Genomic DNA, 21,058 nt, shown 5'->3' with positions numbered 1-21,058 from the left:
GAGATCTTTTGAACGTCTCTTTAGGAAACAGCAGGGGGCGCTGCTGCTGCTGCTGCTGCTGCTTCTTTTTCTCCCTATCCTGTACACAGTGCTGTGTAAATGTTACATCGTGTTTTGAAGGCCCGTCTGGGGTGTGCAAAGGCAGCTTACGGCCATTCCGGCCTGGGACTGCCCGATCTCGCCTGATCTCGGAAGCCAGGCTTGGCAGGGCCTGCTTAGGACTTGGACGGGAGAGCGTCTGATCCTGGCTAGGGACTTCCAGGCGGACTGGATCCTTTTCCTGAATGTCCACCCAGGAATGAGCGTCTGTTTGTGAGTGAGGACCTCCGGCTGAAGGTGGCCTTGTCGCTGTACCCATACCCGGGAACGGGTGCCTATTCCTGTCTGTGGACTGCCAGCGTGAACGGTGTCCCGGTTCCTGGATGTTTACCCAGGAATCAGTGCCTGTGGATTCCAAGTGACTCTGGAGCACCTTGGACATTATGGGCAGAATACGTTTTTTGTCAATTAGCCGTAGAACATCTTTTGAAGGGCCGTTTGGGGGCGCCTGAGTGGCTTACGGCCACACCGCTCTGGGAGCGCCCGATCTCGTCCGATCTCGGAAGCTAAGCAGAGCAGGGCCTGGTTAGTACTTGGACGGGTGACCGCCTGGGAATACCCGGTGCTGTAAGCCTTTTTCGCTTCGCCTTCGAAAAACGGCAGAGGGCGCTTCGGTGAAAGGAGATCTTTTGAACGTCTCTTTAGGAAACAGCAGGGGGCGCTGCTGCTGCTGCTGCTGCTGCTTCTTTTTCTCCCTATCCTGTACACAGTGCTGTGTAAATGTTACATCGTGTTTTGAAGGCCCGTCTGGGGTGTGCAAAGGCAGCTTACGGCCATTCCGGCCTGGGACTGCCCGATCTCGCCTGATCTCGGAAGCCAGGCTTGGCAGGGCCTGCTTAGGACTTGGACGGGAGAGCGTCTGATCCTGGCTAGGGACTTCCAGGCGGACTGGATCCTTTTCCTGAATGTCCACCCAGGAATGAGCGTCTGTTTGTGAGTGAGGACCTCCGGCTGAAGGTGGCCTTGTCGCTGTACCCATACCCGGGAACGGGTGCCTATTCCTGTCTGTGGACTGCCAGCGTGAACGGTGTCCCGGTTCCTGGATGTTTACCCAGGAATCAGTGCCTGTGGATTCCAAGTGACTCTGGAGCACCTTGGACATTATGGGCAGAATACGTTTTTTGTCAATTAGCCGTAGAACATCTTTTGAAGGGCCGTTTGGGGGCGCCTGAGTGGCTTACGGCCACACCGCTCTGGGAGCGCCCGATCTCGTCCGATCTCGGAAGCTAAGCAGAGCAGGGCCTGGTTAGTACTTGGACGGGTGACCGCCTGGGAATACCCGGTGCTGTAAGCCTTTTTCGCTTCGCCTTCGAAAAACGGCAGAGGGCGCTTCGGTGAAAGGAGATCTTTTGAACGTCTCTTTAGGAAACAGCAGGGGGCGCTGCTGCTGCTGCTGCTGCTTCTTTTTCTCCCTATCCTGTACACAGTGCTGTGTAAATGTTACATCGTGTTTTGAAGGCCCGTCTGGGGTGTGCAAAGGCAGCTTACGGCCATTCCGGCCTGGGACTGCCCGATCTCGCCTGATCTCGGAAGCCAGGCTTGGCAGGGCCTGCTTAGGACTTGGACGGGAGAGCGTCTGATCCTGGCTAGGGACTTCCAGGCGGACTGGATCCTTTTCCTGAATGTCCACCCAGGAATGAGCGTCTGTTTGTGAGTGAGGACCTCCGGCTGAAGGTGGCCTTGTCGCTGTACCCATACCCGGGAACGGGTGCCTATTCCTGTCTGTGGACTGCCAGCGTGAACGGTGTCCCGGTTCCTGGATGTTTACCCAGGAATCAGTGCCTGTGGATTCCAAGTGACTCTGGAGCACCTTGGACATTATGGGCAGAATACGTTTTTTGTCAATTAGCCGTAGAACATCTTTTGAAGGGCCGTTTGGGGGCGCCTGAGTGGCTTACGGCCACACCGCTCTGGGAGCGCCCGATCTCGTCCGATCTCGGAAGCTAAGCAGAGCAGGGCCTGGTTAGTACTTGGACGGGTGACCGCCTGGGAATACCCGGTGCTGTAAGCCTTTTTCGCTTCGCCTTCGAAAAACGGCAGAGGGCGCTTCGGTGAAAGGAGATCTTTTGAACGTCTCTTTAGGAAACAGCAGGGGGCGCTGCTGCTGCTGCTGCTGCTTCTTTTTCTCCCTATCCTGTACACAGTGCTGTGTAAATGTTACATCGTGTTTTGAAGGCCCGTCTGGGGTGTGCAAAGGCAGCTTACGGCCATTCCGGCCTGGGACTGCCCGATCTCGCCTGATCTCGGAAGCCAGGCTTGGCAGGGCCTGCTTAGGACTTGGACGGGAGAGCGTCTGATCCTGGCTAGGGACTTCCAGGCGGACTGGATCCTTTTCCTGAATGTCCACCCAGGAATGAGCGTCTGTTTGTGAGTGAGGACCTCCGGCTGAAGGTGGCCTTGTCGCTGTACCCATACCCGGGAACGGGTGCCTATTCCTGTCTGTGGACTGCCAGCGTGAACGGTGTCCCGGTTCCTGGATGTTTACCCAGGAATCAGTGCCTGTGGATTCCAAGTGACTCTGGAGCACCTTGGACATTATGGGCAGAATACGTTTTTTGTCAATTAGCCGTAGAACATCTTTTGAAGGGCCGTTTGGGGGCGCCTGAGTGGCTTACGGCCACACCGCTCTGGGAGCGCCCGATCGTCCGATCTCGGAAGCTAAGCAGAGCAGGGCCTGGTTAGTACTTGGACGGGTGACCGCCTGGGAATACCCGGTGCTGTAAGCCTTTTTCGCTTCGCCTTCGAAAAACGGCAGAGGGCGCTTCGGTGAAAGGAGATCTTTTGAACGTCTCTTTAGGAAACAGCAGGGGGGCTGCTGCTGCTGCTGCTGCTGCTGCTTCTTTTTCTCCCTATCCTGTACACAGTGCTGTGTAAATGTTACATCGTGTTTTGAAGGCCCGTCTGGGGTGTGCAAAGGCAGCTTACGGCCATTCCGGCCTGGGACTGCCCGATCTCGCCTGATCTCGGAAGCCAGGCTTGGCAGGGCCTGCTTAGGACTTGGACGGGAGAGCGTCTGATCCTGGCTAGGGACTTCCAGGCGGACTGGATCCTTTTCCTGAATGTCCACCCAGGAATGAGCGTCTGTTTGTGAGTGAGGACCTCCGGCTGAAGGTGGCCTTGTCGCTGTACCCATACCCGGGAACGGGTGCCTATTCCTGTCTGTGGACTGCCAGCGTGAACGGTGTCCCGGTTCCTGGATGTTTACCCAGGAATCAGTGCCTGTGGATTCCAAGTGACTCTGGAGCACCTTGGACATTATGGGCAGAATACGTTTTTTGTCAATTAGCCGTAGAACATCTTTTGAAGGGCCGTTTGGGGGCGCCTGAGTGGCTTACGGCCACACCGCTCTGGGAGCGCCCGATCTCGTCCGATCTCGGAAGCTAAGCAGAGCAGGGCCTGGTTAGTACTTGGACGGGTGACCGCCTGGGAATACCCGGTGCTGTAAGCCTTTTTCGCTTCGCCTTCGAAAAACGGCAGAGGGCGCTTCGGTGAAAGGAGATCTTTTGAACGTCTCTTTAGGAAACAGCAGGGGGCGCTGCTGCTGCTGCTGCTGCTGCTTCTTTTTCTCCCTATCCTGTACACAGTGCTGTGTAAATGTTACATCGTGTTTTGAAGGCCCGTCTGGGGTGTGCAAAGGCAGCTTACGGCCATTCCGGCCTGGGACTGCCCGATCTCGCCTGATCTCGGAAGCCAGGCTTGGCAGGGCCTGCTTAGGACTTGGACGGGAGAGCGTCTGATCCTGGCTAGGGACTTCCAGGCGGACTGGATCCTTTTCCTGAATGTCCACCCAGGAATGAGCGTCTGTTTGTGAGTGAGGACCTCCGGCTGAAGGTGGCCTTGTCGCTGTACCCATACCCGGGAACGGGTGCCTATTCCTGTCTGTGGACTGCCAGCGTGAACGGTGTCCCGGTTCCTGGATGTTTACCCAGGAATCAGTGCCTGTGGATTCCAAGTGACTCTGGAGCACCTTGGACATTATGGGCAGAATACGTTTTTTGTCAATTAGCCGTAGAACATCTTTTGAAGGGCCGTTTGGGGGCGCCTGAGTGGCTTACGGCCACACCGCTCTGGGAGCGCCCGATCTCGTCCGATCTCGGAAGCTAAGCAGAGCAGGGCCTGGTTAGTACTTGGACGGGTGACCGCCTGGGAATACCCGGTGCTGTAAGCCTTTTTCGCTTCGCCTTCGAAAAACGGCAGAGGGCGCTTCGGTGAAAGGAGATCTTTTGAACGTCTCTTTAGGAAACAGCAGGGGGCGCTGCTGCTGCTGCTGCTGCTGCTTCTTTTTCTCCCTATCCTGTACACAGTGCTGTGTAAATGTTACATCGTGTTTTGAAGGCCCGTCTGGGGTGTGCAAAGGCAGCTTACGGCCATTCCGGCCTGGGACTGCCCGATCTCGCCTGATCTCGGAAGCCAGGCTTGGCAGGGCCTGCTTAGGACTTGGACGGGAGAGCGTCTGATCCTGGCTAGGGACTTCCAGGCGGACTGGATCCTTTTCCTGAATGTCCACCCAGGAATGAGCGTCTGTTTGTGAGTGAGGACCTCCGGCTGAAGGTGGCCTTGTCGCTGTACCCATACCCGGGAACGGGTGCCTATTCCTGTCTGTGGACTGCCAGCGTGAACGGTGTCCCGGTTCCTGGATGTTTACCCAGGAATCAGTGCCTGTGGATTCCAAGTGACTCTGGAGCACCTTGGACATTATGGGCAGAATACGTTTTTTGTCAATTAGCCGTAGAACATCTTTTGAAGGGCCGTTTGGGGGCGCCTGAGTGGCTTACGGCCACACCGCTCTGGGAGCGCCCGATCTCGTCCGATCTCGGAAGCTAAGCAGAGCAGGGCCTGGTTAGTACTTGGACGGGTGACCGCCTGGGAATACCCGGTGCTGTAAGCCTTTTTCGCTTCGCCTTCGAAAAACGGCAGAGGGCGCTTCGGTGAAAGGAGATCTTTTGAACGTCTCTTTAGGAAACAGCAGGGGGCTGCTGCTGCTGCTGCTGCTTCTTTTTCTCCCTATCCTGTACACAGTGCTGTGTAAATGTTACATCGTGTTTTGAAGGCCCGTCTGGGGTGTGCAAAGGCAGCTTACGGCCATTCCGGCCTGGGACTGCCCGATCTCGCCTGATCTCGGAAGCCAGGCTTGGCAGGGCCTGCTTAGGACTTGGACGGGAGAGCGTCTGATCCTGGCTAGGGACTTCCAGGCGGACTGGATCCTTTTCCTGAATGTCCACCCAGGAATGAGCGTCTGTTTGTGAGTGAGGACCTCCGGCTGAAGGTGGCCTTGTCGCTGTACCCATACCCGGGAACGGGTGCCTATTCCTGTCTGTGGACTGCCAGCGTGAACGGTGTCCCGGTTCCTGGATGTTTACCCAGGAATCAGTGCCTGTGGATTCCAAGTGACTCTGGAGCACCTTGGACATTATGGGCAGAATACGTTTTTTGTCAATTAGCCGTAGAACATCTTTTGAAGGGCCGTTTGGGGGCGCCTGAGTGGCTTACGGCCACACCGCTCTGGGAGCGCCCGATCTCGTCCGATCTCGGAAGCTAAGCAGAGCAGGGCCTGGTTAGTACTTGGACGGGTGACCGCCTGGGAATACCCGGTGCTGTAAGCCTTTTTCGCTTCGCCTTCGAAAAACGGCAGAGGGCGCTTCGGTGAAAGGAGATCTTTTGAACGTCTCTTTAGGAAACAGCAGGGGGCTGCTGCTGCTGCTGCTGCTGCTTCTTTTTCTCCCTATCCTGTACACAGTGCTGTGTAAATGTTACATCGTGTTTTGAAGGCCCGTCTGGGGTGTGCAAAGGCAGCTTACGGCCATTCCGGCCTGGGACTGCCCGATCTCGCCTGATCTCGGAAGCCAGGCTTGGCAGGGCCTGCTTAGGACTTGGACGGGAGAGCGTCTGATCCTGGCTAGGGACTTCCAGGCGGACTGGATCCTTTTCCTGAATGTCCACCCAGGAATGAGCGTCTGTTTGTGAGTGAGGACCTCCGGCTGAAGGTGGCCTTGTCGCTGTACCCATACCCGGGAACGGGTGCCTATTCCTGTCTGTGGACTGCCAGCGTGAACGGTGTCCCGGTTCCTGGATGTTTACCCAGGAATCAGTGCCTGTGGATTCCAAGTGACTCTGGAGCACCTTGGACATTATGGGCAGAATACGTTTTTTGTCAATTAGCCGTAGAACATCTTTTGAAGGGCCGTTTGGGGGCGCCTGAGTGGCTTACGGCCACACCGCTCTGGGAGCGCCCGATCTCGTCCGATCTCGGAAGCTAAGCAGAGCAGGGCCTGGTTAGTACTTGGACGGGTGACCGCCTGGGAATACCCGGTGCTGTAAGCCTTTTTCGCTTCGCCTTCGAAAAACGGCAGAGGGCGCTTCGGTGAAAGGAGATCTTTTGAACGTCTCTTTAGGAAACAGCAGGGGGCTGCTGCTGCTGCTGCTGCTTCTTTTTCTCCCTATCCTGTACACAGTGCTGTGTAAATGTTACATCGTGTTTTGAAGGCCCGTCTGGGGTGTGCAAAGGCAGCTTACGGCCATTCCGGCCTGGGACTGCCCGATCTCGCCTGATCTCGGAAGCCAGGCTTGGCAGGGCCTGCTTAGGACTTGGACGGGAGAGCGTCTGATCCTGGCTAGGGACTTCCAGGCGGACTGGATCCTTTTCCTGAATGTCCACCCAGGAATGAGCGTCTGTTTGTGAGTGAGGACCTCCGGCTGAAGGTGGCCTTGTCGCTGTACCCATACCCGGGAACGGGTGCCTATTCCTGTCTGTGGACTGCCAGCGTGAACGGTGTCCCGGTTCCTGGATGTTTACCCAGGAATCAGTGCCTGTGGATTCCAAGTGACTCTGGAGCACCTTGGACATTATGGGCAGAATACGTTTTTTGTCAATTAGCCGTAGAACATCTTTTGAAGGGCCGTTTGGGGGCGCCTGAGTGGCTTACGGCCACACCGCTCTGGGAGCGCCCGATCTCGTCCGATCTCGGAAGCTAAGCAGAGCAGGGCCTGGTTAGTACTTGGACGGGTGACCGCCTGGGAATACCCGGTGCTGTAAGCCTTTTTCGCTTCGCCTTCGAAAAACGGCAGAGGGCGCTTCGGTGAAAGGAGATCTTTTGAACGTCTCTTTAGGAAACAGCAGGGGGCGCTGCTGCTGCTGCTGCTGCTGCTTCTTTTTCTCCCTATCCTGTACACAGTGCTGTGTAAATGTTACATCGTGTTTTGAAGGCCCGTCTGGGGTGTGCAAAGGCAGCTTACGGCCATTCCGGCCTGGGACTGCCCGATCTCGCCTGATCTCGGAAGCCAGGCTTGGCAGGGCCTGCTTAGGACTTGGACGGGAGAGCGTCTGATCCTGGCTAGGGACTTCCAGGCGGACTGGATCCTTTTCCTGAATGTCCACCCAGGAATGAGCGTCTGTTTGTGAGTGAGGACCTCCGGCTGAAGGTGGCCTTGTCGCTGTACCCATACCCGGGAACGGGTGCCTATTCCTGTCTGTGGACTGCCAGCGTGAACGGTGTCCCGGTTCCTGGATGTTTACCCAGGAATCAGTGCCTGTGGATTCCAAGTGACTCTGGAGCACCTTGGACATTATGGGCAGAATACGTTTTTTGTCAATTAGCCGTAGAACATCTTTTGAAGGGCCGTTTGGGGGCGCCTGAGTGGCTTACGGCCACACCGCTCTGGGAGCGCCCGATCTCGTCCGATCTCGGAAGCTAAGCAGAGCAGGGCCTGGTTAGTACTTGGACGGGTGACCGCCTGGGAATACCCGGTGCTGTAAGCCTTTTTCGCTTCGCCTTCGAAAAACGGCAGAGGGCGCTTCGGTGAAAGGAGATCTTTTGAACGTCTCTTTAGGAAACAGCAGGGGGCGCTGCTGCTGCTGCTGCTGCTGCTTCTTTTTCTCCCTATCCTGTACACAGTGCTGTGTAAATGTTACATCGTGTTTTGAAGGCCCGTCTGGGGTGTGCAAAGGCAGCTTACGGCCATTCCGGCCTGGGACTGCCCGATCTCGCCTGATCTCGGAAGCCAGGCTTGGCAGGGCCTGCTTAGGACTTGGACGGGAGAGCGTCTGATCCTGGCTAGGGACTTCCAGGCGGACTGGATCCTTTTCCTGAATGTCCACCCAGGAATGAGCGTCTGTTTGTGAGTGAGGACCTCCGGCTGAAGGTGGCCTTGTCGCTGTACCCATACCCGGGAACGGGTGCCTATTCCTGTCTGTGGACTGCCAGCGTGAACGGTGTCCCGGTTCCTGGATGTTTACCCAGGAATCAGTGCCTGTGGATTCCAAGTGACTCTGGAGCACCTTGGACATTATGGGCAGAATACGTTTTTTGTCAATTAGCCGTAGAACATCTTTTGAAGGGCCGTTTGGGGGCGCCTGAGTGGCTTACGGCCACACCGCTCTGGGAGCGCCCGATCTCGTCCGATCTCGGAAGCTAAGCAGAGCAGGGCCTGGTTAGTACTTGGACGGGTGACCGCCTGGGAATACCCGGTGCTGTAAGCCTTTTTCGCTTCGCCTTCGAAAAACGGCAGAGGGCGCTTCGGTGAAAGGAGATCTTTTGAACGTCTCTTTAGGAAACAGCAGGGGGCGCTGCTGCTGCTGCTGCTGCTGCTTCTTTTTCTCCCTATCCTGTACACAGTGCTGTGTAAATGTTACATCGTGTTTTGAAGGCCCGTCTGGGGTGTGCAAAGGCAGCTTACGGCCATTCCGGCCTGGGACTGCCCGATCTCGCCTGATCTCGGAAGCCAGGCTTGGCAGGGCCTGCTTAGGACTTGGACGGGAGAGCGTCTGATCCTGGCTAGGGACTTCCAGGCGGACTGGATCCTTTTCCTGAATGTCCACCCAGGAATGAGCGTCTGTTTGTGAGTGAGGACCTCCGGCTGAAGGTGGCCTTGTCGCTGTACCCATACCCGGGAACGGGTGCCTATTCCTGTCTGTGGACTGCCAGCGTGAACGGTGTCCCGGTTCCTGGATGTTTACCCAGGAATCAGTGCCTGTGGATTCCAAGTGACTCTGGAGCACCTTGGACATTATGGGCAGAATACGTTTTTTGTCAATTAGCCGTAGAACATCTTTTGAAGGGCCGTTTGGGGGCGCCTGAGTGGCTTACGGCCACACCGCTCTGGGAGCGCCCGATCTCGTCCGATCTCGGAAGCTAAGCAGAGCAGGGCCTGGTTAGTACTTGGACGGGTGACCGCCTGGGAATACCCGGTGCTGTAAGCCTTTTTCGCTTCGCCTTCGAAAAACGGCAGAGGGCGCTTCGGTGAAAGGAGATCTTTTGAACGTCTCTTTAGGAAACAGCAGGGGGCGCTGCTGCTGCTGCTGCTGCTGCTTCTTTTTCTCCCTATCCTGTACACAGTGCTGTGTAAATGTTACATCGTGTTTTGAAGGCCCGTCTGGGGTGTGCAAAGGCAGCTTACGGCCATTCCGGCCTGGGACTGCCCGATCTCGCCTGATCTCGGAAGCCAGGCTTGGCAGGGCCTGCTTAGGACTTGGACGGGAGAGCGTCTGATCCTGGCTAGGGACTTCCAGGCGGACTGGATCCTTTTCCTGAATGTCCACCCAGGAATGAGCGTCTGTTTGTGAGTGAGGACCTCCGGCTGAAGGTGGCCTTGTCGCTGTACCCATACCCGGGAACGGGTGCCTATTCCTGTCTGTGGACTGCCAGCGTGAACGGTGTCCCGGTTCCTGGATGTTTACCCAGGAATCAGTGCCTGTGGATTCCAAGTGACTCTGGAGCACCTTGGACATTATGGGCAGAATACGTTTTTTGTCAATTAGCCGTAGAACATCTTTTGAAGGGCCGTTTGGGGGCGCCTGAGTGGCTTACGGCCACACCGCTCTGGGAGCGCCCGATCTCGTCCGATCTCGGAAGCTAAGCAGAGCAGGGCCTGGTTAGTACTTGGACGGGTGACCGCCTGGGAATACCCGGTGCTGTAAGCCTTTTTCGCTTCGCCTTCGAAAAACGGCAGAGGGCGCTTCGGTGAAAGGAGATCTTTTGAACGTCTCTTTAGGAAACAGCAGGGGGGCTGCTGCTGCTGCTGCTGCTTCTTTTTCTCCCTATCCTGTACACAGTGCTGTGTAAATGTTACATCGTGTTTTGAAGGCCCGTCTGGGGTGTGCAAAGGCAGCTTACGGCCATTCCGGCCTGGGACTGCCCGATCTCGCCTGATCTCGGAAGCCAGGCTTGGCAGGGCCTGCTTAGGACTTGGACGGGAGAGCGTCTGATCCTGGCTAGGGACTTCCAGGCGGACTGGATCCTTTTCCTGAATGTCCACCCAGGAATGAGCGTCTGTTTGTGAGTGAGGACCTCCGGCTGAAGGTGGCCTTGTCGCTGTACCCATACCCGGGAACGGGTGCCTATTCCTGTCTGTGGACTGCCAGCGTGAACGGTGTCCCGGTTCCTGGATGTTTACCCAGGAATCAGTGCCTGTGGATTCCAAGTGACTCTGGAGCACCTTGGACATTATGGGCAGAATACGTTTTTTGTCAATTAGCCGTAGAACATCTTTTGAAGGGCCGTTTGGGGGCGCCTGAGTGGCTTACGGCCACACCGCTCTGGGAGCGCCCGATCTCGTCCGATCTCGGAAGCTAAGCAGAGCAGGGCCTGGTTAGTACTTGGACGGGTGACCGCCTGGGAATACCCGGTGCTGTAAGCCTTTTTCGCTTCGCCTTCGAAAAACGGCAGAGGGCGCTTCGGTGAAAGGAGATCTTTTGAACGTCTCTTTAGGAAACAGCAGGGGGCGCTGCTGCTGCTGCTGCTGCTGCTTCTTTTTCTCCCTATCCTGTACACAGTGCTGTGTAAATGTTACATCGTGTTTTGAAGGCCCGTCTGGGGTGTGCAAAGGCAGCTTACGGCCATTCCGGCCTGGGACTGCCCGATCTCGCCTGATCTCGGAAGCCAGGCTTGGCAGGGCCTGCTTAGGACTTGGACGGGAGAGCGTCTGATCCTGGCTAGGGACTTCCAGGCGGACTGGATCCTTTTCCTGAATGTCCACCCAGGAATGAGCGTCTGTTTGTGAGTGAGGACCTCCGGCTGAAGGTGGCCTTGTCGCTGTACCCATACCCGGGAACGGGTGCCTATTCCTGTCTGTGGACTGCCAGCGTGAACGGTGTCCCGGTTCCTGGATGTTTACCCAGGAATCAGTGCCTGTGGATTCCAAGTGACTCTGGAGCACCTTGGACATTATGGGCAGAATACGTTTTTTGTCAATTAGCCGTAGAACATCTTTTGAAGGGCCGTTTGGGGGCGCCTGAGTGGCTTACGGCCACACCGCTCTGGGAGCGCCCGATCTCGTCCGATCTCGGAAGCTAAGCAGAGCAGGGCCTGGTTAGTACTTGGACGGGTGACCGCCTGGGAATACCCGGTGCTGTAAGCCTTTTTCGCTTCGCCTTCGAAAAACGGCAGAGGGCGCTTCGGTGAAAGGAGATCTTTTGAACGTCTCTTTAGGAAACAGCAGGGGGGCTGCTGCTGCTGCTGCTGCTTCTTTTTCTCCCTATCCTGTACACAGTGCTGTGTAAATGTTACATCGTGTTTTGAAGGCCCGTCTGGGGTGTGCAAAGGCAGCTTACGGCCATTCCGGCCTGGGACTGCCCGATCTCGCCTGATCTCGGAAGCCAGGCTTGGCAGGGCCTGCTTAGGACTTGGACGGGAGAGCGTCTGATCCTGGCTAGGGACTTCCAGGCGGACTGGATCCTTTTCCTGAATGTCCACCCAGGAATGAGCGTCTGTTTGTGAGTGAGGACCTCCGGCTGAAGGTGGCCTTGTCGCTGTACCCATACCCGGGAACGGGTGCCTATTCCTGTCTGTGGACTGCCAGCGTGAACGGTGTCCCGGTTCCTGGATGTTTACCCAGGAATCAGTGCCTGTGGATTCCAAGTGACTCTGGAGCACCTTGGACATTATGGGCAGAATACGTTTTTTGTCAATTAGCCGTAGAACATCTTTTGAAGGGCCGTTTGGGGGCGCCTGAGTGGCTTACGGCCACACCGCTCTGGGAGCGCCCGATCTCGTCCGATCTCGGAAGCTAAGCAGAGCAGGGCCTGGTTAGTACTTGGACGGGTGACCGCCTGGGAATACCCGGTGCTGTAAGCCTTTTTCGCTTCGCCTTCGAAAAACGGCAGAGGGCGCTTCGGTGAAAGGAGATCTTTTGAACGTCTCTTTAGGAAACAGCAGGGGGCGCTGCTGCTGCTGCTGCTGCTGCTTCTTTTTCTCCCTATCCTGTACACAGTGCTGTGTAAATGTTACATCGTGTTTTGAAGGCCCGTCTGGGGTGTGCAAAGGCAGCTTACGGCCATTCCGGCCTGGGACTGCCCGATCTCGCCTGATCTCGGAAGCCAGGCTTGGCAGGGCCTGCTTAGGACTTGGACGGGAGAGCGTCTGATCCTGGCTAGGGACTTCCAGGCGGACTGGATCCTTTTCCTGAATGTCCACCCAGGAATGAGCGTCTGTTTGTGAGTGAGGACCTCCGGCTGAAGGTGGCCTTGTCGCTGTACCCATACCCGGGAACGGGTGCCTATTCCTGTCTGTGGACTGCCAGCGTGAACGGTGTCCCGGTTCCTGGATGTTTACCCAGGAATCAGTGCCTGTGGATTCCAAGTGACTCTGGAGCACCTTGGACATTATGGGCAGAATACGTTTTTTGTCAATTAGCCGTAGAACATCTTTTGAAGGGCCGTTTGGGGGCGCCTGAGTGGCTTACGGCCACACCGCTCTGGGAGCGCCCGATCTCGTCCGATCTCGGAAGCTAAGCAGAGCAGGGCCTGGTTAGTACTTGGACGGGTGACCGCCTGGGAATACCCGGTGCTGTAAGCCTTTTTCGCTTCGCCTTCGAAAAACGGCAGAGGGCGCTTCGGTGAAAGGAGATCTTTTGAACGTCTCTTTAGGAAACAGCAGGGGGCTGCTGCTGCTGCTGCTGCTTCTTTTTCTCCCTATCCTGTACACAGTGCTGTGTAAATGTTACATCGTGTTTTGAAGGCCCGTCTGGGGTGTGCAAAGGCAGCTTACGGCCATTCCGGCCTGGGACTGCCCGATCTCGCCTGATCTCGGAAGCCAGGCTTGGCAGGGCCTGCTTAGGACTTGGACGGGAGAGCGTCTGATCCTGGCTAGGGACTTCCAGGCGGACTGGATCCTTTTCCTGAATGTCCACCCAGGAATGAGCGTCTGTTTGTGAGTGAGGACCTCCGGCTGAAGGTGGCCTTGTCGCTGTACCCATACCCGGGAACGGGTGCCTATTCCTGTCTGTGGACTGCCAGCGTGAACGGTGTCCCGGTTCCTGGATGTTTACCCAGGAATCAGTGCCTGTGGATTCCAAGTGACTCTGGAGCACCTTGGACATTATGGGCAGAATACGTTTTTTGTCAATTAGCCGTAGAACATCTTTTGAAGGGCCGTTTGGGGGCGCCTGAGTGGCTTACGGCCACACCGCTCTGGGAGCGATCTCGTCCGATCTCGGAAGCTAAGCAGAGCAGGGCCTGGTTAGTACTTGGACGGGTGACCGCCTGGGAATACCCGGTGCTGTAAGCCTTTTTCGCTTCGCCTTCGAAAAACGGCAGAGGGCGCTTCGGTGAAAGGAGATCTTTTGAACGTCTCTTTAGGAAACAGCAGGGGGCGCTGCTGCTGCTGCTGCTGCTGCTTCTTTTTCTCCCTATCCTGTACACAGTGCTGTGTAAATGTTACATCGTGTTTTGAAGGCCCGTCTGGGGTGTGCAAAGGCAGCTTACGGCCATTCCGGCCTGGGACTGCCCGATCTCGCCTGATCTCGGAAGCCAGGCTTGGCAGGGCCTGCTTAGGACTTGGACGGGAGAGCGTCTGATCCTGGCTAGGGACTTCCAGGCGGACTGGATCCTTTTCCTGAATGTCCACCCAGGAATGAGCGTCTGTTTGTGAGTGAGGACCTCCGGCTGAAGGTGGCCTTGTCGCTGTACCCATACCCGGGAACGGGTGCCTATTCCTGTCTGTGGACTGCCAGCGTGAACGGTGTCCCGGTTCCTGGATGTTTACCCAGGAATCAGTGCCTGTGGATTCCAAGTGACTCTGGAGCACCTTGGACATTATGGGCAGAATACGTTTTTTGTCAATTAGCCGTAGAACATCTTTTGAAGGGCCGTTTGGGGGCGCCTGAGTGGCTTACGGCCACACCGCTCTGGGAGCGCCCGATCTCGTCCGATCTCGGAAGCTAAGCAGAGCAGGGCCTGGTTAGTACTTGGACGGGTGACCGCCTGGGAATACCCGGTGCTGTAAGCCTTTTTCGCTTCGCCTTCGAAAAACGGCAGAGGGCGCTTCGGTGAAAGGAGATCTTTTGAACGTCTCTTTAGGAAACAGCAGGGGGCGCTGCTGCTGCTGCTGCTGCTTCTTTTTCTCCCTATCCTGTACACAGTGCTGTGTAAATGTTACATCGTGTTTTGAAGGCCCGTCTGGGGTGTGCAAAGGCAGCTTACGGCCATTCCGGCCTGGGACTGCCCGATCTCGCCTGATCTCGGAAGCCAGGCTTGGCAGGGCCTGCTTAGGACTTGGACGGGAGAGCGTCTGATCCTGGCTAGGGACTTCCAGGCGGACTGGATCCTTTTCCTGAATGTCCACCCAGGAATGAGCGTCTGTTTGTGAGTGAGGACCTCCGGCTGAAGGTGGCCTTGTCGCTGTACCCATACCCGGGAACGGGTGCCTATTCCTGTCTGTGGACTGCCAGCGTGAACGGTGTCCCGGTTCCTGGATGTTTACCCAGGAATCAGTGCCTGTGGATTCCAAGTGACTCTGGAGCACCTTGGACATTATGGGCAGAATACGTTTTTTGTCAATTAGCCGTAGAACATCTTTTGAAGGGCCGTTTGGGGGCGCCTGAGTGGCTTACGGCCACACCGCTCTGGGAGATCTCGTCCGATCTCGGAAGCTAAGCAGAGCAGGGCCTGGTTAGTACTTGGACGGGTGACCGCCTGGGAATACCCGGTGCTGTAAGCCTTTTTCGCTTCGCCTTCGAAAAACGGCAGAGGGCGCTTCGGTGAAAGGAGATCTTTTGAACGTCTCTTTAGGAAACAGCAGGGGGCGCTGCTGCTGCTGCTGCTGCTTCTTTTTCTCCCTATCCTGTACACAGTGCTGTGTAAATGTTACATCGTGTTTTGAAGGCCCGTCTGGGGTGTGCAAAGGCAGCTTACGGCCATTCCGGCCTGGGACTGCCCGATCTCGCCTGATCTCGGAAGCCAGGCTTGGCAGGGCCTGCTTAGGACTTGGACGGGAGAGCGTCTGATCCTGGCTAGGGACTTCCAGGCGGACTGGATCCTTTTCCTGAATGTCCACCCAGGAATGAGCGTCTGTTTGTGAGTGAGGACCTCCGGCTGAAGGTGGCCTTGTCGCTGTACCCATACCCGGGAACGGGTGCCTATTCCTGTCTGTGGACTGCCAGCGTGAACGGTGTCCCGGTTCCTGGATGTTTACCCAGGAATCAGTGCCTGTGGATTCCAAGTGACTCTGGAGCACCTTGGACATTATGGGCAGAATACGTTTTTTGTCAATTAGCCGTAGAACATCTTTTGAAGGGCCGTTTGGGGGCGCCTGAGTGGCTTACGGCCACACCGCTCTGGGAGCGCCCGATCTCGTCCGATCTCGGAAGCTAAGCAGAGCAGGGCCTGGTTAGTACTTGGACGGGTGACCGCCTGGGAATACCCGGTGCTGTAAGCCTTTTTCGCTTCGCCTTCGAAAAACGGCAGAGGGCGCTTCGGTGAAAGGAGATCTTTTGAACGTCTCTTTAGGAAACAGCAGGGGGCGCTGCTGCTGCTGCTGCTTCTTTTTCTCCCTATCCTGTACACAGTGCTGTGTAAATGTTACATCGTGTTTTGAAGGCCCGTCTGGGGTGTGCAAAGGCAGCTTACGGCCATTCCGGCCTGGGACTGCCCGATCTCGCCTGATCTCGGAAGCTGCTCAGGGCCTGCTTAGGACTTGGACTGACTGCCTGGGACTATCCCAGTGCTGTGGAAATGTCGTGTTTTGAAGGCCCGTCTGGGGTGTGCAAAGGCAGCTTACGGCCATTCCGGCCTGGGACTGCCCGATCTCGCCTGATCTCGGAAGCCAGGCTTGGCAGGGCCTGCTTAGGACTTGGACGGGAGAGCGTCTGATCCTGGCTAGGGACTTCCAGGCGGACTGGATCCTTTTCCTGAATGTCCACCCAGGAATGAGCGTCTGTTTGTGAGTGAGGACCTCCGGCTGAAGGTGGCCTTGTCGCTGTACCCATACCCGGGAACGGGTGCCTATTCCTGTCTGTGGACTGCCAGCGTGAACGGTGTCCCGGTTCCTGGATGTTTACCCAGGAATCAGTGCCTGTGGATTCCAAGTGACTCTGGAGCACCTTGGACATTATGGGCAGAATACGTTTTTTGTCAATTAGCCGTAGAACATCTTTTGAAGGGCCGTTTGGGGGCGCCTGAGTGGCTTACGGCCACACCGCTCTGGGAGCGCCCGATCTCGTCCGATCTCGGAAGCTAAGCAGAGCAGGGCCTGGTTAGTACTTGGACGGGTGACCGCCTGGGAATACCCGGTGCTGTAAGCCTTTTTCGCTTCGCCTTCGAAAAACGGCAGAGGGCGCTTCGGTGAAAGGAGATCTTTTGAACGTCTCTTTAGGAAACAGCAGGGTGCGCTGCTGCTGCTGCTGCTTCTTTTTCTCCCTATCCTGTACACAGTGCTGTGTAAATGTTACATCGTGTTTTGAAGGCCCGTCTGGGGTGTGCAAAGGCAGCTTACGGCCATTCCGGCCTGGGACTGCCCGATCTCGCCTGATCTCGGAAGCCAGGCTTGGCAGGGCCTGCTTAGGACTTGGACGGGAGAGCGTCTGATCCTGGCTAGGGACTTCCAGGCGGACTGGATCCTTTTCCTGAATGTCCACCCAGGAATGAGCGTCTGTTTGTGAGTGAGGACCTCCGGCTGAAGGTGGCCTTGTCGCTGTACCCATACCCGGGAACGGGTGCCTATTCCTGTCTGTGGACTGCCAGCGTGAACGGTGTCCCGGTTCCTGGATGTTTACCCAGGAATCAGTGCCTGTGGATTCCAAGTGACTCTGGAGCACCTTGGACATTATGGGCAGAATACGTTTTTTGTCAATTAGCCGTAGAACATCTTTTGAAGGGCCGTTTGGGGGCGCCTGAGTGGCTTACGGCCACACCGCTCTGGGAGCGCCCGATCTCGTCCGATCTCGGAAGCTAAGCAGAGCAGGGCCTGGTTAGTACTTGGACGGGTGACCGCCTGGGAATACCCGGTGCTGTAAGCCTTTTTCGCTTCGCCTTCGAAAAACGGCAGAGGGCGCTTCGGTGAAAGGAGATCTTTTGAACGTCTCTTTAGGAAACAGCAGGGGCGCTGCTGCTGCTGCTGCTGCTTCTTTTTCTCCCTATCCTGTACACAGTGCTGTGTAAATGTTACATCGTGTTTTGAAGGCCCGTCTGGGGTGTGCAAAGGCAGCTTACGGCCATTCCGGCCTGGGACTGCCCGATCTCGCCTGATCTCGGAAGCCAGGCTTGGCAGGGCCTGCTTAGGACTTGGACGGGAGAGCGTCTGATCCTGGCTAGGGACTTCCAGGCGGACTGGATCCTTTTCCTGAATGTCCACCCAGGAATGAGCGTCTGTTTGTGAGTGAGGACCTCCGGCTGAAGGTGGCCTTGTCGCTGTACCCATACCCGGGAACGGGTGCCTATTCCTGTCTGTGGACTGCCAGCGTGAACGGTGTCCCGGTTCCTGGATGTTTACCCAGGAATCAGTGCCTGTGGATTCCAAGTGACTCTGGAGCACCTTGGACATTATGGGCAGAATACGTTTTTTGTCAATTAGCCGTAGAACATCTTTTGAAGGGCCGTTTGGGGGCGCCTGAGTGGCTTACGGCCACACCGCTCTGGGAGCGTCCGATCTCGGAAGCTAAGCAGAGCAGGGCCTGGTTAGTACTTGGACGGGTGACCGCCTGGGAATACCCGGTGCTGTAAGCCTTTTTCGCTTCGCCTTCGAAAAACGGCAGAGGGCGCTTCGGTGAAAGGAGATCTTTTGAACGTCTCTTTAGGAAACAGCAGGGGCGCTGCTGCTGCTGCTGCTGCTGCTGCTTCTTTTTCTCCCTATCCTGTACACAGTGCTGTGTAAATGTTACATCGTGTTTTGAAGGCCCGTCTGGGGTGTGCAAAGGCAGCTTACGGCCATTCCGGCCTGGGACTGCCCGATCTCGCCTGATCTCGGAAGCCAGGCTTGGCAGGGCCTGCTTAGGACTTGGACGGGAGAGCGTCTGATCCTGGCTAGGGACTTCCAGGCGGACTGGATCCTTTTCCTGAATGTCCACCCAGGAATGAGCGTCTGTTTGTGAGTGAGGACCTCCGGCTGAAGGTGGCCTTGTCGCTGTACCCATACCCGGGAACGGGTGCCTATTCCTGTCTGTGGACTGCCAGCGTGAACGGTGTCCCGGTTCCTGGATGTTTACCCAGGAATCAGTGCCTGTGGATTCCAAGTGACTCTGGAGCACCTTGGACATTATGGGCAGAATACGTTTTTTGTCAATTAGCCGTAGAACATCTTTTGAAGGGCCGTTTGGGGGCGCCTGAGTGGCTTACGGCCACACCGCTCTGGGAGCGCCCGATCTCGGAAGCTAAGCAGAGCAGGGCCTGGTTAGTACTTGGACGGGTGACCGCCTGGGAATACCCGGTGCTGTAAGCCTTTTTCGCTTCGCCTTCGAAAAACGGCAGAGGGCGCTTCGGTGAAAGGAGATCTTTTGAACGTCTCTTTAGGAAACAGCAGGGGGCGCTGCTGCTGCTGCTGCTGCTGCTTCTTTTTTCTCCCTATCCTGTACACAGTGCTGTGTAAATGTTACATCGTGTTTTGAAGGCCCGTCTGGGGTGTGCAAAGGCAGCTTACGGCCATTCCGGCCTGGGACTGCCCGATCTCGCCTGATCTCGGAAGCCAGGCTTGGCAGGGCCTGCTTAGGACTTGGACGGGAGAGCGTCTGATCCTGGCTAGGGACTTCCAGGCGGACTGGATCCTTTTCCTGAATGTCCACCCAGGAATGAGCGTCTGTTTGTGAGTGAGGACCTCCGGCTGAAGGTGGCCTTGTCGCTGTACCCATACCCGGGAACGGGTGCCTATTCCTGTCTGTGGACTGCCAGCGTGAACGGTGTCCCGGTTCCTGGATGTTTACCCAGGAATCAGTGCCTGTGGATTCCAAGTGACTCTGGAGCACCTTGGACATTATGGGCAGAATACGTTTTTTGTCAATTAGCCGTAGAACATCTTTTGAAGGGCCGTTTGGGGGCGCCTGAGTGGCTTACGGCCACACCGCTCTGGGAGCGCCCGATCTCGTCCGATCTCGGAAGCTAAGCAGAGCAGGGCCTGGTTAGTACTTGGACGGGTGACCGCCTGGGAATACCCGGTGCTGTAAGCCTTTTTCGCTTCGCCTTCGAAAAACGGCAGAGGGCGCTTCGGTGAAAGGAGATCTTTTGAACGTCTCTTTAGGAAACAGCAGGGGGCGCTGCTGCTGCTGCTGCTGCTGCTTCTTCTTTTTCTCCCTATCCTGTACACAGTGCTGTGTAAATGTTACATCGTGTTTTGAAGGCCCGTCTGGGGTGTGCAAAGGCAGCTTACGGCCATTCCGGCCTGGGACTGCCCGATCTCGCCTGATCTCGGAAGCCAGGCTTGGCAGGGCCTGCTTAGGACTTGGACGGGAGAGCGTCTGATCCTGGCTAGGGACTTCCAGGCGGACTGGATCCTTTTCCTGAATGTCCACCCAGGAATGAGCGTCTGTTTGTGAGTGAGGACCTCCGGCTGAAGGTGGCCTTGTCGCTGTACCCATACCCGGGAACGGGTGCCTATTCCTGTCTGTGGACTGCCAGCGTGAACGGTGTCCCGGTTCCTGGATGTTTACCCAGGAATCAGTGCCTGTGGATTCCAAGTGACTCTGGAGCACCTTGGACATTATGGGCAGAATACGTTTTTTGTCAATTAGCCGTAGAACATCTTTTGAAGGGCCGTTTGGGGGCGCCTGAGTGGCTTACGGCCACACCGCTCTGGGAGCGCCCGATCTCGTCCGATCTCGGAAGCTAAGCAGTGCAGGGCCTGGTTAGTACTTGGACGGGTGACTGCCTGGGAATACCCGGTGCTGTAAGCCTTTTTCGCTTCGCCTTCGAAAAACGGCAGAGGGCGCTTCGGTGAAAGGAGATCTTTTGAACGTCTCTTTAGGAAACAGCAGGGGGCGCTGCTGCTGCTGCTGCTGCTTCTTTTTCTCCCTATCCTGTACACAGTGCTGTGTAAATGTTACATCGTGTTTTGAAGGCCCGTCTGGGGTGTGCAAAGGCAGCTTACGGCCATTCCGGCCTGGGACTGCCCGATCTCGCCTGATCTCGGAAGCCAGGCTTGGCAGGGCCTGCTTAGGACTTGGACGGGAGAGCGTCTGATCCTGGCTAGGGACTTCCAGGCGGACTGGATCCTTTTCCTGAATGTCCACCCAGGAATGAGCGTCTGTTTGTGAGTGAGGACCTCCGGCTGAAGGTGGCCTTGTCGCTGTACCCATACCCGGGAACGGGTGCCTATTCCTGTCTGTGTACCCAGGAATCAGTGCCTGTGGATTCCAAGTGACTCTGGAGCACCTTGGACATTATGGGCAGAATACGTTTTTTGTCAATTAGCTGTAGAACATCTTTTGAAGGGCCGTTTGGGGGCGCCTGAGTGGCTTATGGCCACACCGCTCTGGGAGCGCCCGAGACTCATCGTTAACATGTACAAACTGAAATCGATCTGATAAATAGGACTTAAACCAGCTTAGAGCGGTTCCTTTAATTCCAATGAAATATTCCAGTCTCTGCAATAGGATCTGATGGTCAATGGTATCAAATGCAGCACTAAGATCTAATAAAACCAGTACAGAGACAAGTCCTTTGTCTGATGCAATAAGGAGGTCATTAGTAATTTTCACCAGTGCTGTCTCTGTGCTATGATGAGCTCTAAATCCTGACTTAAAATCCTCAAATAAACTATTGCTC

At 56.2% G+C, this 21,058-nt stretch overlaps 24 non-coding genes and 4 pseudogenes across 24 annotated transcripts; all 28 read left to right on the top strand.

Moving 5' to 3' along the window:
- Positions 1 to 554: 554 nt before the first annotated feature.
- On the top strand, positions 555 to 673 carry LOC119903201. The gene has a single exon (XR_005444442.1). It is a non-coding gene; the product is annotated as a 5S ribosomal RNA (ribosomal RNA).
- Positions 674 to 1,274: 601 nt separating this feature from the next.
- LOC119903200 lies at positions 1,275 to 1,393 on the top strand. The gene has a single exon (XR_005444441.1). It is a non-coding gene; the product is annotated as a 5S ribosomal RNA (ribosomal RNA).
- A 598-nt stretch (positions 1,394 to 1,991) lies between these two features.
- On the top strand, positions 1,992 to 2,110 carry LOC119903199. The gene has a single exon (XR_005444440.1). It is a non-coding gene; the product is annotated as a 5S ribosomal RNA (ribosomal RNA).
- Positions 2,111 to 2,708: 598 nt separating this feature from the next.
- Positions 2,709 to 2,825, top strand: LOC119903218. Its single transcript, XR_005444459.1, has one exon. It is a non-coding gene; the product is annotated as a 5S ribosomal RNA (ribosomal RNA).
- A 603-nt stretch (positions 2,826 to 3,428) lies between these two features.
- LOC119903198 lies at positions 3,429 to 3,547 on the top strand. Its single transcript, XR_005444439.1, has one exon. It is a non-coding gene; the product is annotated as a 5S ribosomal RNA (ribosomal RNA).
- Positions 3,548 to 4,148: 601 nt separating this feature from the next.
- LOC119903196 lies at positions 4,149 to 4,267 on the top strand. The gene has a single exon (XR_005444438.1). It is a non-coding gene; the product is annotated as a 5S ribosomal RNA (ribosomal RNA).
- Positions 4,268 to 4,868: 601 nt separating this feature from the next.
- On the top strand, positions 4,869 to 4,987 carry LOC119903195. The gene has a single exon (XR_005444437.1). It is a non-coding gene; the product is annotated as a 5S ribosomal RNA (ribosomal RNA).
- A 596-nt stretch (positions 4,988 to 5,583) lies between these two features.
- Positions 5,584 to 5,702, top strand: LOC119903194. The gene has a single exon (XR_005444436.1). It is a non-coding gene; the product is annotated as a 5S ribosomal RNA (ribosomal RNA).
- A 599-nt stretch (positions 5,703 to 6,301) lies between these two features.
- LOC119903192 lies at positions 6,302 to 6,420 on the top strand. Its single transcript, XR_005444434.1, has one exon. It is a non-coding gene; the product is annotated as a 5S ribosomal RNA (ribosomal RNA).
- Positions 6,421 to 7,016: 596 nt separating this feature from the next.
- Positions 7,017 to 7,135, top strand: LOC119903191. Its single transcript, XR_005444433.1, has one exon. It is a non-coding gene; the product is annotated as a 5S ribosomal RNA (ribosomal RNA).
- Positions 7,136 to 7,736: 601 nt separating this feature from the next.
- LOC119903190 lies at positions 7,737 to 7,855 on the top strand. The gene has a single exon (XR_005444432.1). It is a non-coding gene; the product is annotated as a 5S ribosomal RNA (ribosomal RNA).
- A 601-nt stretch (positions 7,856 to 8,456) lies between these two features.
- On the top strand, positions 8,457 to 8,575 carry LOC119903189. The gene has a single exon (XR_005444431.1). It is a non-coding gene; the product is annotated as a 5S ribosomal RNA (ribosomal RNA).
- Positions 8,576 to 9,176: 601 nt separating this feature from the next.
- On the top strand, positions 9,177 to 9,295 carry LOC119903188. The gene has a single exon (XR_005444430.1). It is a non-coding gene; the product is annotated as a 5S ribosomal RNA (ribosomal RNA).
- Positions 9,296 to 9,896: 601 nt separating this feature from the next.
- On the top strand, positions 9,897 to 10,015 carry LOC119903187. Its single transcript, XR_005444429.1, has one exon. It is a non-coding gene; the product is annotated as a 5S ribosomal RNA (ribosomal RNA).
- A 597-nt stretch (positions 10,016 to 10,612) lies between these two features.
- LOC119903186 lies at positions 10,613 to 10,731 on the top strand. The gene has a single exon (XR_005444428.1). It is a non-coding gene; the product is annotated as a 5S ribosomal RNA (ribosomal RNA).
- Positions 10,732 to 11,332: 601 nt separating this feature from the next.
- On the top strand, positions 11,333 to 11,451 carry LOC119903185. The gene has a single exon (XR_005444427.1). It is a non-coding gene; the product is annotated as a 5S ribosomal RNA (ribosomal RNA).
- Positions 11,452 to 12,048: 597 nt separating this feature from the next.
- LOC119903184 lies at positions 12,049 to 12,167 on the top strand. The gene has a single exon (XR_005444426.1). It is a non-coding gene; the product is annotated as a 5S ribosomal RNA (ribosomal RNA).
- Positions 12,168 to 12,768: 601 nt separating this feature from the next.
- LOC119903183 lies at positions 12,769 to 12,887 on the top strand. Its single transcript, XR_005444425.1, has one exon. It is a non-coding gene; the product is annotated as a 5S ribosomal RNA (ribosomal RNA).
- A 596-nt stretch (positions 12,888 to 13,483) lies between these two features.
- Positions 13,484 to 13,598, top strand: LOC119903222 (annotated as a pseudogene).
- A 601-nt stretch (positions 13,599 to 14,199) lies between these two features.
- Positions 14,200 to 14,318, top strand: LOC119903226. The gene has a single exon (XR_005444462.1). It is a non-coding gene; the product is annotated as a 5S ribosomal RNA (ribosomal RNA).
- A 598-nt stretch (positions 14,319 to 14,916) lies between these two features.
- On the top strand, positions 14,917 to 15,029 carry LOC119903225 (annotated as a pseudogene).
- Positions 15,030 to 15,627: 598 nt separating this feature from the next.
- On the top strand, positions 15,628 to 15,746 carry LOC119903216. The gene has a single exon (XR_005444457.1). It is a non-coding gene; the product is annotated as a 5S ribosomal RNA (ribosomal RNA).
- Positions 15,747 to 16,492: 746 nt separating this feature from the next.
- On the top strand, positions 16,493 to 16,611 carry LOC119903205. The gene has a single exon (XR_005444446.1). It is a non-coding gene; the product is annotated as a 5S ribosomal RNA (ribosomal RNA).
- Positions 16,612 to 17,206: 595 nt separating this feature from the next.
- LOC119903193 lies at positions 17,207 to 17,325 on the top strand. The gene has a single exon (XR_005444435.1). It is a non-coding gene; the product is annotated as a 5S ribosomal RNA (ribosomal RNA).
- A 597-nt stretch (positions 17,326 to 17,922) lies between these two features.
- LOC119903223 lies at positions 17,923 to 18,031 on the top strand (annotated as a pseudogene).
- A 603-nt stretch (positions 18,032 to 18,634) lies between these two features.
- Positions 18,635 to 18,743, top strand: LOC119903221 (annotated as a pseudogene).
- A 602-nt stretch (positions 18,744 to 19,345) lies between these two features.
- On the top strand, positions 19,346 to 19,464 carry LOC119903182. The gene has a single exon (XR_005444424.1). It is a non-coding gene; the product is annotated as a 5S ribosomal RNA (ribosomal RNA).
- Positions 19,465 to 20,068: 604 nt separating this feature from the next.
- On the top strand, positions 20,069 to 20,187 carry LOC119903215. Its single transcript, XR_005444456.1, has one exon. It is a non-coding gene; the product is annotated as a 5S ribosomal RNA (ribosomal RNA).
- Positions 20,188 to 21,058: the final 871 nt, after the last annotated feature.

The sequence above is a fragment of the Micropterus salmoides genome, unplaced genomic scaffold (genome assembly GCF_014851395.1).
Source record: "Micropterus salmoides isolate LMB-PRFRI ecotype aquatic unplaced genomic scaffold, ASM1485139v1 Ms_hic_scaffold_1404, whole genome shotgun sequence".
NCBI lineage: Eukaryota > Metazoa > Chordata > Actinopteri > Centrarchiformes > Centrarchidae > Micropterus > Micropterus salmoides.
The sequence above is the reverse complement of the archived record's forward strand: the minus strand, read 5'-3'. Positions and strand labels throughout refer to the sequence as shown.